The following is an 8,919-nucleotide window of genomic DNA, read 5'->3' as shown; positions in this document are numbered from 1 at the left end:
TTAAAGCAAAAAGGAAGCAAAAATGATGAAATTTAGAGTCAAAATGACATTTTTGAGGAAATACTCAGCGTCGGAAGCGCCAAGGTCAGCGTTGACGACGCAGAACAACCGAAAGTAGGAGGATTTTTACTCAGCGTCGAAGGCGCTAGACTAGCGTCGACGGTGCCAAAGGTGGTTCAGACTCCATTTCTAGAAAGTTTGATGTATTTGGATGATTTTTGATAAGTTTTTTTAGGTACCTCTTGGAGAACCGACCATGGGATTTATTTGGGGCCAAATTTAATCAAGAAAAGGGCCCCTTTACATTCATTTTTCGCTCTACAACATTCCATCACGCTACATTTCCATAATCCATCTTCATTCCACCAAATATTGGAGTCAATTAGTAATTTTTTTTCATAGTTTAAAGTTTTTATGGGGAGATTTAGTGTGAAACTTTCTGTAGGAGTGTTGGAGAAGGAGAAAAGTGAGAGAGTTCTTCTTCTTACATTTCTAAGGAAAGGCTACAAAGGATTTGCTTTGAGAAAGAGTTCCAGATAAGTTTGTTTGTTTATTTAGTGTTGTATGAACTTTCTTTTATATATGAAATTTGTGTTTTGTCGTATCTTTCTCACAAAGTCTGAGTACTTTCCTCTATCTTTCCCCCTACTTTGAGATCTGGAGAAATGAAGAGATAATATGAATGTGCCATAATTAAAATATAATAAATTATGATGATTTTTCAACTCCAAACTTAATTTACTTTTCAATTTGGCCAATTCATTTGTTAAAATATGTTGTGAAACATATGATCCGGGAAATGTAGTATGCGTTCTACAATAGAGTGAGGATCACGTTTGATTTCATGAAGTAGAAATTCATTCATGAAATTAAGTGGAAATAAATAGGGAAATATTCTTTGTTGGGTGTAGAGTTGGAGAATCTTTAGGGTGACAGACTAAAATCCCCAATTTGGTCTTAGTGTTTAACAACTAAAGCAAGAGTCAACTTTCCGGTGAAGGGAAGTGGGAGCTCTAGAGTGGGAGCAGGTATCCTCCTAGCCTAGCCACGGATTTAGGGACTAAACCTAAGATTAACAAATGATTTTCTATGCACTGTATCAGGGTTGAGAATTAACACTGCTCCTATTTGGCACAATACATATTATAAACATTTATCTCATCTCATTTCACCAGAATTTCATTGTAGTGGGAAGGATGCTTTTTCACATAAGAAATCTTCATTACATAAACATAGTTAGTAGATTAGTAGTTATTATTAAAAATTTACATTTCAATTTTACTAATAGTTAAGTAATTTAGTTTGGTTAATATCTAAACATTCAAAATTAGTGACAGTGATTTCATTTGATTTTCTGTAAATTTCATGATAAAATTTATCATTGTTAATTTACACTTTCCCCATGGGATCGATATTTAGGGCTTGAATAGAAAGTCCATTATTACTTGATAACGATATGTATACTTGCGTAGAATCTCATTATTGCTCATTATTAAGTGCCGATAATTATATATATTTTACACAACTTACTTTGCATATAAGGATCAAGTTTTTGGCACTGTAGTGTTGTCAACTTCATAAATCATTGCATAAAAAAATCAGGATTAGTGATCACCAGAAAGTCTTTAGTGAACCTCTTTAGTAATATCTAGTGCTTCTGTTCTGGTTAGCCATCTCAACCACATCTAATTGAAGGACCGTCTATACAAAATTTTTTCAATCAAAGCATATGACACTGTCCTTTTCTTAATCTAAGGTGCCACTAACTTATCTCTTGCAATACTCTTATCAGTGGGTATTCAATAAAGGGATGGCACCAATCTTTTGTATCTTTGGCCACCGTAGCTACTATCTCCCCTTTTCCCAGTTTGCTCAAATTATCCATATCTATCTATGATAGAACATGACGTCCTTGTATGGTGATGTGGATGGACTCTTCCTATGGAAACAAAAATTCCTTAGTGAGCTTTGCGAGAGGATCTGCGGGCATTATGTCCCCAAAGAATTTTGTATAATGTAATATTAGGAATTTGCTCCAATAGTTTCAATGTATACTGTAATATTTCTCAAACATTAGGTTCAAAATTTTTCACTGACAGACCGCTTGCTGACTAATGAGCTACTATTCTGTAGATCGTGATGTCTATTATTTCCATTGGTATTGTAAATTCTAGTTCATCCGTTGGTATTGTAAATTCAAGTTCACTAATTAAAGCCTCATACTCTTCTTTGTTATTGGTGCAGAGCTCTGTCAGGTGATAAGAGAAGCTTAACATCCCGTGATCTAGTGTAATGAAGACCATTCTTGCTTTACAGGGTTTAACTATCTATAGTTCTTTCTCCCATCTGGATGAAGAAGCTCCATAGAAGTATGATTCCCAACATCGAGCACTGGGTAGTTCCATATGCATTATCTATTCATCTGACAGGCCATCGTTGAGAGGGGACCCAGCAGCTAGAGGGCCTATGATAAAACAAAAAAATGTACAATTTTATGTATACATTTTATGCTTAAATTTGATGATATTACACTTTAAAGAAGTGTATTTTTATATTTTGTTGCATGTATATTGATTTTAAGCATTTGGAGCAAAAAGGAAAAAAATGAAGGAATTTTGGGGTCAAAATACAGTTTGTCAACATGCTGGCACCAGAGGCGCCATTTTAAAGAGAAGCGGCGCCAGAGGCTTCAGAATCCAGAGAAAAAGGGTGGAACTCTAGTAAATAGGCGCTTGAGGCACCAAGGATGAATTAAGATAGATTATGGCGGTTATTGACTATTTTTTAGAGGTTCTAAAAGGGTCCAATTAAATCAAATGCCCAATGGAGCGGTTTAATGCATCTAGACACTTTGGAATGACCCTTGAATGAAGAGATATGTCTATTATATAAAGGGACTTGTCTTTTGATTTGAAGAGGTGTGCCGCTTATGAAAAAGGAGGTAATTCAGAATTCTTTGAAAACAAAGCTGGCGCCCCAATTAAAAGTGTGAGGTCTTTGGAGGGTGGGGTGTGGAGTGTTGTGGTGGAGTGAAGAGCGTGGCATGAGAAGTCATGGAAAAAACATAGCTTTTGGAGAGGATAATCCCGAGAGAATATAGTTGTGTAAAATTTATATAAGTTTAACTCCGCTATGTAATGGTGCCAAAAACTTGATGCTCTATATATAATTAAGAAATTTAAATAATTAATGTTGGGTTTTTACGCAAGTATGCATATCGTTATCAAGTAATAAAATAATTTTTATTTAAACCCCAAATATCGATCTCATGATAAAAGAGGTTGTGTTGGTTTGTTGATCTCTTTGATCAACACCAATACATGTGGCGTGCTTGATCCCCGATAATTATAGTTGTGCCAAATTTATATAGTTAACTCCACTTTGCAATGATGTAAAAACTTGACGTGTTATTTTATGAATAAGAAATTTAAGCAATTTATGTTGGGATTCTACGCAAGTATATGTATCATTATCAAGTAATACAGGACTTTCTGTTTAAGCCCCAAATATCAATCCCATGAAGAAGTCTTAAATTCAAAATGATAAATTAACTAGGAAACTCACAGCAATAAAATAAAAATAGTGTCACTAATTTTGAATATTTAAGTAACTATCAAAACTAAGTTATTAAGTACTAGTAAAACTGTAATGTAAAGTTAAATAGTAACTACCAAGCTATGTTTATGTGATGAAGTTATCTAATTTGAAAAAGCATCTTTCCCACAATAATAAGTATTTTGTTAAATGAGATGAGATAAATGGTTTAAATATGTATTGTGCCAAATAGGAACAATTTTAATTCTCTACCCTTATTCAGTGTTATAGAAAATCGTTGGATAATCCCAGGTTTAGTCCCTAAATTCGTGGTTAAGAATGTTTAAATTTAAAATGATAAATTAACTAGAAATTCACAGAAAGTAAAATGAAATTACTGCCACTAATTTTGAATGTTGATATATTATCAGAACTAAATTATTTAACTATTAACAAAACTGAAGTGCAAAGTTTAAACAGTAATTACTAAACTATTGAACTATTAAACTATGTTTATGTGATGAAGATTTCTTATGTGAAAAAGCATCTTTTTCACCAAAATGAGATTTTGATAAAATGAGATGAGATAAATGGTTAGAATATGTATTGTGCCAAATAGTAGCAGTTTTAAGTTTCTACCTTGATACAGTGTTATAGAAAATTATTGGATAATCCCAGGTTTAGTCCCTAAATTCATAGCTAGGTTAGGAGGATACTGGCTCCCCAGATACTGGCTCCCACTCTAGAGCTCCCACTTCCCTTCCCCTGAAAGCTAACTCTCTCTTTAGTTCTTAAACACTAAGACCGAATTGAGGATTTTTAGTCTGTCACCCTAAAATCTCCAATTCTACACCCAACAATGTATATTTCCATTTTATTTGCACTTAATTCCATGAAGGAAATTCACCTTCATGGAATCAAATGTGATCCTCACTCTGTTGTAAAACTCATACTCCATTTCCGGGATCATATGTTTCACAACAAATTTTAACAATTCAATTGACCAGATTGAAAGTAAATTAAGTTTGGAGTTGAAAAACCATCACAATTTATTTTATAATTTTACATTGGCACATCCATATTATCTTTTCGTTTCACCATATCTTAGAGTAGGGAGAAAGATAAAGCAAACTACTCTAACTTCATGAGAAAGAACAACAAAACACAAATTTCATATATAAAAGAAAGTTCATACAACACTATTAAACAAACAACACTTATCTGAAACTCTTTCTCAAAGAAAATCCCTTGTAGCCTCTCCTAAGGAATGTAGGAAGAAGAAATCTGTCACTTTTCTCCTTCTCCAACAACTCTTGGAGAAGAATTCACACTTAATCTCTCCACAAAAATCTAAAGAATAATGGACTCTAATTGGTTGTGGAATGAAAAATAGAAGAATGTGTAATGCGTAGAAGGTTGAATTGGGTCGATGAATTTTAAGCAATGAGAAGTCAGGAAGAGTCACTTTTCTGATCAATTTCAGCCCCAAATAAAGTCTAGAGTCGGTTATCCAAGAAATGCATCCAAAAACTCTTAAAAAAGTGTCTAAACTCATTGAATCTTCTAAAAATAGGGTCTGCACCGTCATTTGCACCGTCGGTGCCCATTCTGGCATCGGCGGAGCCAATGGTCTTCTATTTAATTCACTGCACTCTATCAAATAGCGCCACCGGTGTCAAGTCTGGCACGCGCTGAACAAATTTTCATATTCTCCATTTTGACTCCAAATTTCATCCTTCTTGCTTCCTTTGTGCTCCAACTGCTATAAAATCAATAACCTACAAGAAAACATGAAAGATATCTTCCATTAAAGTGCAATATCACCAAAAATGAGTAAAAAATATGATGAGCATAAAAAATGAGTCTAAAAATACATATATTTTTTGTATATCAAAATCCCCCAAACTTACATGTTACTTGTCCTCAAGTAACTCCTTTACTACATAAAAATTTGACTTATGGTAAAGATTTTAACTTCTAGATTTCCATACATTAGTCCACTAAACTTAATAGCATAACTTAAGAAAAATTCAAAACAACTCCATTTAATACTAAAGGTAAAAGAATATCTATCAATGAAGTCCAAGATTTCTGATTCTCTATTCTTTTAAAAAAAATTGCAAATTGTCATATTATAGTCACTTAGGATATCCATATGTAAAAGAACTTCATGAAACTTTACTATTAAATATGATAATACTCAAATACAAGTTTAGAAATGTAGCCAAGCTTTCTTTTTTAAGTTGATTCAAGTGAAGATAATTTTTAATTAGGCATATCCTCAAGCTTCTCCCCACATGTTTTTCTTTTCTTTTTCAGGATCATTTTCAATCCTTTTTCTTTTCTTGTTCTTTTCTCTCTTTTTTATGTGAGGATTATTGTATCTAGATAGTCTTTAATGATTTTGAACTTCATTATCCTCTTTTTAAAGTTAAAAGCTTTTCACAGTCCTTCACTTTATAAATTTATATTAGCTTAAATATTTTTCATAAAGTCTTATTCTTTTCTTCTTACATGAATCTCTAAGATTTTTAATACTTCAAAAATACAAATTTCTTTAATTAAAATAGAAAATCATAGTCTTATTCTCTCATAACAAGTATCTTAGTCTTTAAAATTAACCTTTATTATTGAAAATTTTTACTTAAATTTACTATATATTTAGAAACATAAATATAGTTATCTAAAGTTAACCTTTAATACCATGGGTCATGTTAATTTAAATTTTGTTGAAAATATAGCTAAATGAGAACAAATAAAATTAAGTTTTTATCTTTAAAAATGAATTTTTCTTTCCCCCCAAACTTAAATTTTTAAGAGATTTAACTTAAAGAACTTAAAAATAAAGGGTCATACATAAAGAAAAGACATACCTGTTGAAGGTTCTGATTTTTGAAACTTAATTTTGAATTATTGCAGGTGCTAATATGAAAAACTGCAGGACTTAAAACATTAAATAACACATAATACATATAAAATATACTAAGAAAGAGTTAATTACAACACATCTAACAAAATGCTAAAACTAACAACACTACAAAATTGAATTTCAAATAACAAACAGTTTTACAATCCTACAGTTCACAACATAATATCTAAAATAAAATAGAGTCTCACAATCTGAAAAAAAATAGTCTCAACAATATATCAAAAACAAACAACAAAATAACAAAGTATAATCAAACATAAACTGAAAAAAAGATCAAACTAATATATCACCAATCATCATCATCATCATCTTCTTCTTCTTCCCCATTCAAATTTTGCTGCTGATATAGATTAAAGACAGGGTGAGTAGGAAACGAAACTGAGTGATCACCCTTCATATATCTGACCATCACATCATCATATGTAGCATCATATTCAAACTTTTGTCTTATCAAATCATCAGTGTGAGCATTTTTGGCCTCCATGTTTTCCATTCAATGGTCCATTCTCAGGATATCTCCTTGCTGGATCATCATCTGCTCCATAATTTGTCGAAGAGTAGAGTCACTAGAAGTAGGGGTCCTCAAAGTAGGACTATCTCTGGTATTACTTCCAGACCTCCATCCAAAATGAGATTAATATGTCCTTATATTGGCAAGCCCAATAAGTTTTAGAGGCTCAATCCTTTCCTCCTCCGGTCTAAAATCAACTCGTGCTTATTCACAGAGTGTGAAGATCAGGGTAGGGTGTGCTAAACTACCAGTGGTCTCTCCCAAAGCAAAAGATCTAGTGTTCATAAAAATAATAGAGCCTACATTTATCCTCATCACCTGTTGGATACAAAAGTTCAGGATGGCTCTATCCTTTGTAACGTCAATATGATGATTTTTTGGTATCATTCTTATATAAATAAAGTAGTGTTAGGCCTTAGATACTACATTGAACATAGAAAGAGAAAATTTTGCTTTAACAACATTCTTCACCTTCTAGGTTCCTCTTCGGTTAGTAAAAAAAGAAATAACTTCATCCAAGGCTTAATTCATAATAGAAAATCATTTATACTGGCAACTGTACACATATTCTAATTATTAAAATTCATTAATCTTTCTTGGAGAAAACTCGACCATTTTCCCATGAACAAAAACAAAGTCTTCAGAAGTTCCTTTAAAATTATCATAGAACTCCATTACTACGCCAATAATCGCCTCAGTAGTAAAATAAAAAAAATTTTCTCACTGTCAAGCATTGAATAATCTCTCAACTTCTCCTCCCAGATTTTTAATTTCTCGATCCGGAATCACGTTTTTATTTTCAAGTAGACTATCGAAATGAGCACTAGCCTTGAAGCTGGCAAATTTTTGTTTTTCATAATCCACTTTTCTTTTTTCCTTTGCTCATTCTAGGTGTCATGGTAAATCTAAGAAAATTTGATAAAATTCTAAATAAATTCCCAAAATCTCAAAAATCACAATGTGAAATGCCTTAAACTTAAATCTACTAAGTAAGAGTTCTTCACCAAAAGAATTTCTTAAAATGTTTCAAAATATTCCAAAATTTTTGGATCACGATAGTGTGAGATAAATCCTTGGTGAAAATATAAAATTTTTAGTTCAAAGTGTAGCTCTTACCAAGAGAAGATGAAATCTGAACTTTTGTTGCCTCAAAAGCACCTTAAATCCGAGCAATGGCAAGGCAAGCCCTACGTGCAAAAACTAAAGGTTGAAGGTGACTCAAGGTGAAAAAATGGAGTTTTATGGCGCAAATCACAAAGTTTAAGGGGTTTAGGCTGTTCTTGGGGCGAGGGCACTGTCGGCGCCCATGCTAGAACCGTTGGCACTGAAGGCCTAAAAATCCATCTTTTTTATTTTTTAAATTTCAGTTTTCTTTCAATTTACTCCAAAGCTTGTTTAGCCTTTTTCAATACTAATGTTCATCTAACAATAATTCACAAAAAAACATTTTCACAAGCAACACCAAACTAACTTTTATATATGAAAATACACTTTACAAATACATTTTTATAATCACACTTTCACGCACATAAAAAAAACTAAATTATAATTCAGTATCAAAATCAAGCCAAAATAATAGAACGCTAACACAAAACTATACACAAAAACTAAAGTTTAGAATTCTAAAGCAAAGCAAACTAAATCAAATCCACACAGTTACATTAAATACTGTCGGCACTTTTTTTGGTGTGGGGTTTGCCCGTAAGAAGATGTCGGTCATCGGAATAGAAATCCCGTTGCCCGCTTCGGAAGGACGTTTTTAAAAAAAAAATTTAGTTTTGAAAAAGATGAAGTCAAAATGACCCCATAATTTTCATATTTTAGATGAAAGAGCGCTTTTACCTCAAATCCTGTATCTATCCCGAAGGTTGAACACAAGAGTTGAGGGTGAGGCTCGATCAAATAAACTAAAGAAAGTTATGACATCCGTTTGGTCTGCGAAACC

This window comes from Phalaenopsis equestris, unplaced genomic scaffold, assembly GCF_001263595.1.
Source record: "Phalaenopsis equestris unplaced genomic scaffold, ASM126359v1 Scaffold220100, whole genome shotgun sequence".
NCBI classification, from domain to species: domain Eukaryota; kingdom Viridiplantae; phylum Streptophyta; class Magnoliopsida; order Asparagales; family Orchidaceae; genus Phalaenopsis; species Phalaenopsis equestris.
This window is presented reverse-complemented; position numbering follows the sequence as displayed.